This window comes from Cottoperca gobio, chromosome 1 (genome assembly GCF_900634415.1).
Source record: "Cottoperca gobio chromosome 1, fCotGob3.1, whole genome shotgun sequence".
In the NCBI taxonomy this organism is placed as follows: Eukaryota; Metazoa; Chordata; class Actinopteri; order Perciformes; family Bovichtidae; genus Cottoperca; species Cottoperca gobio.
The window spans coordinates 21,170,224-21,179,059 of record NC_041355.1 but is presented as its reverse complement, the minus strand read 5'-3'; positions in this window follow the sequence as shown (position 1 = coordinate 21,179,059).

The window sequence follows — 8,836 nt, the reverse complement described above, 5'->3', positions numbered from 1 at the left end:
TATAATATGGGTGTCAGTTTGACAAGGACGAAGTATTAATTCTCAGATTTCTCAAACAGCCAAGTTACATTTTCTCAAATCTGAGCTGTTATTATGCAGCAGATTTTGTGGGGGGAAATATAAATGTTAGATCAGACTTTGATGGTACTTAAAATGAAGGATCCCCTCCAGACATGTTTTGAAAACATACAAAAATACTCTGCTGCAATAATAATTTATGTCTAATATGATTCTGACTTTAATTACCTCATTAAAGATTCACAAAACTAGACTAGAGAATCTACTCCCTCTCTTATTTCAAAAATATTTTATTGTGCAAATATTGTTCATTTAAAAGGTTTAAGCACTAGACACAAGATGCCTCCTACTTTACTTAAATGTCTATTCTCAGTGTGTGTGCACTGGAGGTTTCCAGTTTCCATAGTAAACTTGTACTGGATCATGACTGGCTCCAAAATGAATGAGAATATGATCAGAGCATCCTCGCCCTTTGACTGTATCCAATATGAAATATTAACAACAGTGACTTCAAACAGAGTTTTTAAGCCCTGCTAAGTCTTTGGCTTTAGTAATCCATCCATGCCTTGATAAGCAGCTTGTCTTTTTTATTGTTAACCTAATCAACTGGAATTGCACATTAGATTTAAGTTGCATTAGGAAAATGTAAAGGCGTGTTACTTCCTGCCAGAGCAATGCTACCTTACAAAATGGGACTTCTGTCATCTTTTAAAGGCACAAAATGCAGCTTTGTTGACTTCAAACAGTCCAAACATCTTGAAGAATCGACCGGCTGGAGGTGATATTGTTGGAGCACATTTTGAGGTAATTTGAGATTTCTATCCCCAGTCGATGGTTTGATCACTCAACATAATGCTTACTGCAGAGATACACATTTGATTTGTACTGATGGAAAACAGTTGGAACCAACATTGTTAATGTGTGAAAAAAGAAAGCACTCCTCTCCTCTACCACAGCAATCTCCCCTAACACAGCATAATGTGTTTCAAAGCTTTTCTATGATTTCATGCATTATTTATCTTCCTCCCCAAAGTGAATACTAATGCCTGGTACGGTCTGCAAACGTCAGCACCAAAATGGACTTGACCATATTTTTAGCTTTCACACTTTCTTTTTATAAAATTTGTTCAATTATACAATACTTACTTCTTCCCCTAAGGCTGATCAAATATTTAAAAAATCCAAACTACATCATTCATTATGACTTCTGCACATTTCCTCTACGTCATGTGGTTGACCTACAGTGTGACGTCGGGGCCTTTTATAGAACAGGGCTTTTGAATCGCTGAGTGTTTCAAATCATACAAATTTCAATGAAGAAGATTCAGTCATTATCTTCAAGTATCATTCAACCACTGTAGGCTTAGAAAGTATGCGTACAGTACATTAACATGTCCTTTCATTCGTTTTTTTTCTTCCTCGCCAACCTGCTGATCAATCTGTACAAATAGAACAAAACATGTAAACAGAAAATGTTGAATGTAACAAAATGACACGTTTTCATTCACTAGGTGATTCTGCAGTACACAGTAGCGATCCCAATATCTACTGCTAATGCATGAAAGCAGTTTTATTTAGTTTATTTATCACAGTGATTTCACTATAACCTAAGATACCAAAAGAAAAATGGCCAACAGAGGCTGATGTATTTCAAGTCCATTAATGATACAAAACACACATTATATCCCACAAGCACTTTGCAGGAGTTCTCACAACACACTTGCAAAAGCTGATGCAATCCAACACAAATCGCCTGCAAAATCAAATCTTTTTGAAGCCTTCAGTCATGGTTAATTCTGCGTGACAGATTTGGCTGAAGGTGGTTATTTGTCGAACTGGGCAGCAGTTCTTACTCACAACTCGTAATATATGGACGTTTATCAGGACCCATTGGCATCACTTTTAAATGCACTGGGTACAACTTTAGCTCAACTTTTAGACGTGCAGGTTGTCCGATTGACTTTAACACATGGTTAATGTTGCTTTAACTACGTAATGTACGTGATGCAAGTTAAGTACATTGCGCTACTACTTTGTTAGGTTTAGGCAACAAAACTACTTGATTTAGGAAAAGATTATTGCTTCGGTTAAAATTAAGTATGTTTGTTACGTAACTTAAGTTACAAATGTAGGTTACGTGACGTAAGTTAACAATTTTAAAATAAGTCAACATTCGCTTTTGGTCTCGGGACACGAAAAGCGGTCTCCTGGTTGAAAAGTCAAACCTCCTATTGATCGCTTTCTGCACAGAGTTGGACTTGGAACAGTTGGAGCACTTTGAAGACTTGGATGAACATGAAGCTTTCCTAGTTAAATCATCAGAATAAAATATGAGCTGTTTTAGAAAATAAAATCTGACTCATTAATTGAAAAGTCAAAGTTTTAAGAATTTATGCATCAAAACTGTTGGAGGGAAGTTGACTACAACTCCTAAGGAGCGTTGCAGTAAAAAAAACATTCAATCTCTCACCTTAAAATTCTGTTCCATGCACCATAATTTCAGGTTGAAGCGAGAGTTTACGTTTCGTAGACTCCTGTTAATAATTAATAGGTTTTGAATCTCAGATTCTGGGCCAATATCGGGAGCATTGTGCAGTATTTCATCCTAGTTTCAAAGACTGATTCATTCTGGCTGGCTTCTTCTCCACAGCAATAGCCGCAGAGGCTTATGGTTGCAGTAGAATTTAAAGTAATTATCCAAAAACAACAGAAAAATGTGATAAAAAGTATCAACAGTATTATTAAATCAATCCTTGCTGCCATGATGAGAGATTCAAATGTGTTTCCACCTCCTCTGCTCAGCTCCTGGGGCTGCTAATTGACTGACAGGCGTGGATCATTCAATTATGAGAGCAAACTCTCAGTTATTACATGAATGAATATTGCACAACAAAAGGAGACCTCCCAGATATAGAGGATACAGCTGTAGCACACTAGTCGTCACCATAATAACATGTAGGAGGAGAGAGCAACAGAAATAGCAAAACCAATAGGAGTTGGTCTCCCAGCTGAGAAATATTTTCACACTTAAAGAAACATGACTTATAGCCTCATTGCATTCAACTAATGTTTAATATTCGTATTATAGACATTAGATTTTTTTGTGCTTTTAAATTCCTTTCTATCTGCACAGGAAATATCTCTTTGTGACGTCACATGTAAAAAATGTGGACCCAAATCTAAGCTAATTGTTTGTAACCGGGGCAAAAGGCTTTTGAGGTTTGAATATGTGATGATGCATCACTTTCCTCATAATATTTTCATGCCCCTCCCATTACTGGAATACTTCTGTATTTGCCTCTGAAGCTGCGGGGAAAAACCCAATTCTATCACAACAAATTCACATGCCCTCACACTTTAATTTTCAGCTCTGCGGTCTTCTTCCCTTCAAACTAGAGAAGGAAATGCACACTTCACCTGTCACAGACTAAAAATACTGTGAGCTAAGACACCTACAAGGTGCTATGAGCCTTTCTGGCTATACAGTTAAATATGGATTGGAGGAGGTATTGACGTCAGAATGACACACGTGCACGTTAACACACACATATGGACGTTTATACGTAAGTAGTCACACACATACAGACACACACATGCCTTTTTCCAGCCCTGCCTCTGATGTCATTCTGTGAATTGGGACTGCCTCAGCAGAAGGGCATTATGGGTTAGCTTATAAGAGCGTAATGACTCCTTGAGGTAGAATACTGCAAAATAATGGGGAGAGAGAAAGAGAGATAGAGAGATATGAACACACTCACATAAATATCCGCCCGACCCCAAGCTTCCCACTTCCAGTACTTCTCACTCTATCTGGAGATTTTGCAGCTCTGACTGCTGAGACGGGCGGTCATTCACCACCGCCGATAAAGACATTAATTTGAAGCTGTTGTAGATGATGAAGAGTGTGCTCACTTTCTTTGTTTTCTTATCACATGTCTTCTACCAAAGGGTCAAAATGGGTTCTATGTAACAACAACACTAACATTTTCTAATTCTGTAGAAGAGAGGATGTACAGCTCATTCACAGGGGCGGTAGTTTCATTAGAAGAAATAGAAAAGAAAAATCAATTAGATCCGTCATCAAGTGGAATTTAATAATCAATACTGTAATCATGGTCATATCATTCTGCTGAGAGCTGCTTTATGGAGGACCAAAGTTTGAAGAATGAACAAAAGCGAAGAATAAATAAAGTGGAAAAAATATTAACTAAACTAAATAAATGAATCCATGCCGGTCTAATTTGTTATATATATATATATTTTTTGTTATATTTACTTTCATTGTAATTCTTTTTAACATTGTCATGATCCTGGTTTTTAGTTTTTCTGTTTTAGTTGTTTTACTTTGTAAAGTTTTACTTCCTGTCTTTGTGTTTTCCCTCCTCCTGTGATTGTTTGCCCTGATTAGATCCTCCTGTGTTTAATCACCTGCTGTTCTCGTGTCTTTGCCTGCCTCCTCCAGCTGTGTCCAGTTCTTGTGATTAGTGTCTTTATCTGTATATATCTGAGTGTCCCATTGTTCCTTGTCGGTTTGTCGTCTATGTTTCCTGGTGTGGTCCTTCTGTGTTTATCCCTTCGTTGATCCTGGTGTTCCATCCTGCCGTCCTGTTTCCTATTATCTTAGCTTTGTTAATTAAAGCTCGCTTTTTGTCATTACTACCTGCCTGTTGTGTCTCTTAATTTGAGCTTGAATTAGTCACTAAAATCACTCTGCACAATTTGTAGATGAGTAGAGCTGATACCCAAAGTTAGTTATTTGAGAAATAATATTAAGGAAATCATCGCAGATGTATAGTTATTTTTAGATTTCTATGAGCATTGTGTGGATTTATCAATTTTTTGGTCTATTTAATCTATTTAAAACACACACCCATAGAATTTTTATTTTAAGATTTAAGACGAGAATAAGGTAGTTAGTGCACCCTGTGGTCCATCCGCCTTACTCTTGTGAAATATGACAGCTGCAGTAGTTTGGAAACAGGCGCTATGGGTCCTTCATTTCTTTGTCAATACGTCATGTTTGGCCCTCCATACATGAGGCTGACATCATCTTCCTTCCTTCCCACCAACTTGTCTCAGCAAGCTTATTAAATTCACAGAGCAGATTCTCTGTATTGTTTATAGCTTTCAAAGCAACACAATTTCGTCACAATCAAATGTGTCATCAGTACTAATTTTACTTTGATATTTCAACAATAAAGTCCTAGGAAAAGATTTGTTAATCACTACATTAATTTGCATGCTGCCATTGTTGCGTTCAGGAATTGTGATAATTGTGTATAAGTTTGGAAACAGCTTGCACACGTACGTTGATGTAGGAGTGAACTGACAATTTTAGTCTCATTGTCCAATAATGAGTAATGTTAACGCAATATTGCAAGTTGGAGGGAAAGGGGGATGTAGTCGGACCATATGGAGTCAGAGCTCTCCTACTTTCCTCTGTGCTGTGTGAGTCTGTGGAGCTACTTTCTGCCTAGATCCATTCTGAAGCCCCACAAATGAATTTGCACATATTTGCGATCTTTTTCACACACACACACACACACACACACACACACACACACACACACACACACACACACACACACACACACACACACACACACACACACACACACACACACACACAAACAGACGAGCACATACATACTTCAACCTGACAGTTGGTGTGCGTCATGCAGGGTTGATGCTCATTATGAAAAGTCTGAGGCTGACTGTTGAGTGATGTAAGATTGATATGTAACTCCTCTTCTTTCAGCTCAGACAAATCAGTGGGTGTGTTGAGCTTTCAGGAAGATGGATGGGGTAGAGAGTGAAGAAGTGGGAATAATACAATGCTGATTATGTTTTTACACCAGAGCAAGGGGATTAAACATGTTGTTGGCAGATATTTCAGTGACAGGTATTTCAGTGACTGGTGACAAGTTTAAGTAAGCCTACCTGTTTTGCTCGAGGTATGTGTAAAATTAGGGATCATAACGTTTCTGCATCTCTCCGTCTGTCTCACCACCTACTCCTTGTCCCGAGCCTTTAACTGAGTCTTGTCTACCTAACAAGACTGTATCTGCCTGTTTTTCCTCTCTATCAGTCACCGCCTCTCTCTGTCTGGATCCCAGGCCTTTTGCCTTTTTTTTGTTTACTGTGTCCGCATTACGTGCCCATCTGCGTCACACATGAGGCAGAGGGTTAAAAATAAAAAATGAAAGGGGAACAGACGGATGCAGGAGAGAAGAGAGGGATACTGATGACTAGAGGTGACGATATGGAGGGGAGGGGACAAAGGCCTTGCCTCAGAAGCAGCATTCTGTCAGAGAAAAGTAACAGATCCATCCATAAAAGTTGTTAATGTGTTTACTCTCCAAGACATTGCCTGTAAATGTGGAGCCACGTAATGCTTTCTGTCTGGCTGCATCAGTGGTTGACACAGTTCCTAATGAAAGTGTGGGAATCCTGAGTAATGGGAAATAATGTGCAGCATCCGCATTAACCAGAAATGTCATGTATTTATATCTTGACCAGAACCTAAGAATGACATTGTACCTCCAAAACTGAAAAACAAGTTATTTTGAAACCTTATTCTGAGTCATTTCTCAGATTTGGAGAGTTGAATTTATCTTCCAGGAAAGACCGTCTTAGAGTGTGTTATTTCAATTGAATCCCATCCCTTTTAAAGGCTTTTCACCTGACCTGTGGTTGTTTTCAACACTCTTTTGCCATGTAATCAGAAAACGCTTCAAACTAACATGGCAGGATAAACCTGCTAGCGCCCCCTTGGGCATAAAAAAAAGAATGTAATTTCAATCAAATGTCCTGTATTTCTACACCACCTAACCTCTTGGGTAAGTCAAACAGCCTCCTGCACTAGTCTATATTAGTTAGATTGAGGGTGCTTTCAAAACCAAGAATGCATCAAGAACAATATATAATTGGGTGGATCAGGACAAGAAAATTATTACTTGAAGAATGGCTATTTGAAATGATATTTATGAAAACATTATGTAGCCTATGGTTGTAGGTTAGACTAAATCACTGATGGATGTAGCTGTAAATAAAAGGTGGATAAACTATACATGTCTGCTGACTAAACTGTCCAATATAAAGTAATGGTAAACTCGTATAAAAGAGTAAACCCTATGTTGCATTTGGAAAAGGTGGGTAAACTGCGTCAATGTGCGTTTACCCTGCACTACATCCCAAATAATAAAATCAACAGGGCCAATGCAAAATATGAATAACCACGTAGCACTTTAAAAAGCCGACTCGTTTGCGGCTGCCAATCTCCACAGCCAAATCAGCGAGCTAGCGTTAGGTGGGCTGGCTGGCAAAGTTGACTAACTTTGAGTCGCAAATTGGTTTAGCATTTCGGCGAGAGTACAATCCTACTTTTAGCTGATTTAATATTTGGCTTTGTCAGTGGAACGAGCATTTCATCAGCATACGTTAGTCAATCTTTTCCTATGTTCTATTATCAGTCCATGATTGCAGTTAAGCTATATTGCATGTTTCTTACCTTTCTGTTAAGGATGGATTGACAGACTGTGATTGACAGCCAAAGCATGCTTTGGGAAACAGCGACAGGTGAACCAACTCAAACGGTCGTCCAAAAAATGTGTGAATCTTTTCATTGCTTGTTTTTGTCAGTTGCTGAAAATAGTAAAATTATCATTGATATAGGCTGCTAAAATATAACCACCTGATTGCGGGGACTGCAAGATGATTTAATTTTTTAAAAGACAAAGTGGGGAAGCAAAACTATAAGTCACTTGCTCCATTGCTCAGGTGCATATGGAGCTGTGCATGTGTGTGGGGTCTATTAGTTTCCTCAGTAACGGTACCAGCAGCCTGGGTAATTTACAAGGTTGGTGTCGAGTTTTGAGACGACAGTGCTGTCAAAGACAAAAAGCTAAAGCTGTGTCCCAACAATCTTTGGCAGCTGCCACATAGAGGTGGCACTTCCACCTGCACTCTTATTGTATTATGTGTAGTGGTGTAACATACCAAGTCACAGCTGAAGGCTTGTATCCTCTAGAACTTTTGTTTACCCACAAGTATGTACAACAAAAGTGTATACTCGGTAGATGGCATATGTGTAGAGCAGCGTTCGGCTGTAAGGCATTACTTTGCGTCAGTGATGTGAACACTTTTTCAGTAACAAGGGTTTACATTACAGTTACTAATCATAGCAAAACTGTTATTTTAACAGATGGGGATGGGCTTGATTGATGTCTTAGTGGGAGACAGTTTGGTCTCCATTTCTTCAGTAGAGAGCATGTTGTGTGTCCCTGATGTTAGTTCCTGATATGCCTACATACAGACATCATCTGGCTTACCCATACTTACTTACTTACTTACTTACTTACTTACTTACTTACTTACTTACTTACTTACTTACTTACTTACTTACTTATGGTTGAACCACATCAACAAAGTCTGCAAGTCAACAACAAAGGGCAGACAAATCCAGTGTGTTTACAAACTGCTACCAACAAATCCTTTAATTCACACGCATTAAATATGACTGTGTTGGTCTTTCCTCGTATATTTCTCTTCTCACGGTCCATTTTATTGCATTATCCAGGCAGCGATTGTGGGAGATTACTCTTGGAATTGCCCTGATCATTTATGAGTCACAAGTTTTTCCTTGTGCTTTTCATTCATGTTATAATGCCATTTAATTAAATGTGATTGAAAGAGAGCAAGAAGAAGAGCACCCTAAAGCAGGAGAGGGAATATTTTCACAAGAGCAGAAACCCGACCTTGCAGCTGGAGTAAAGTGTTAATAAGAAAATGTACGAGCAGGCGTAGACATGTTCGCAAA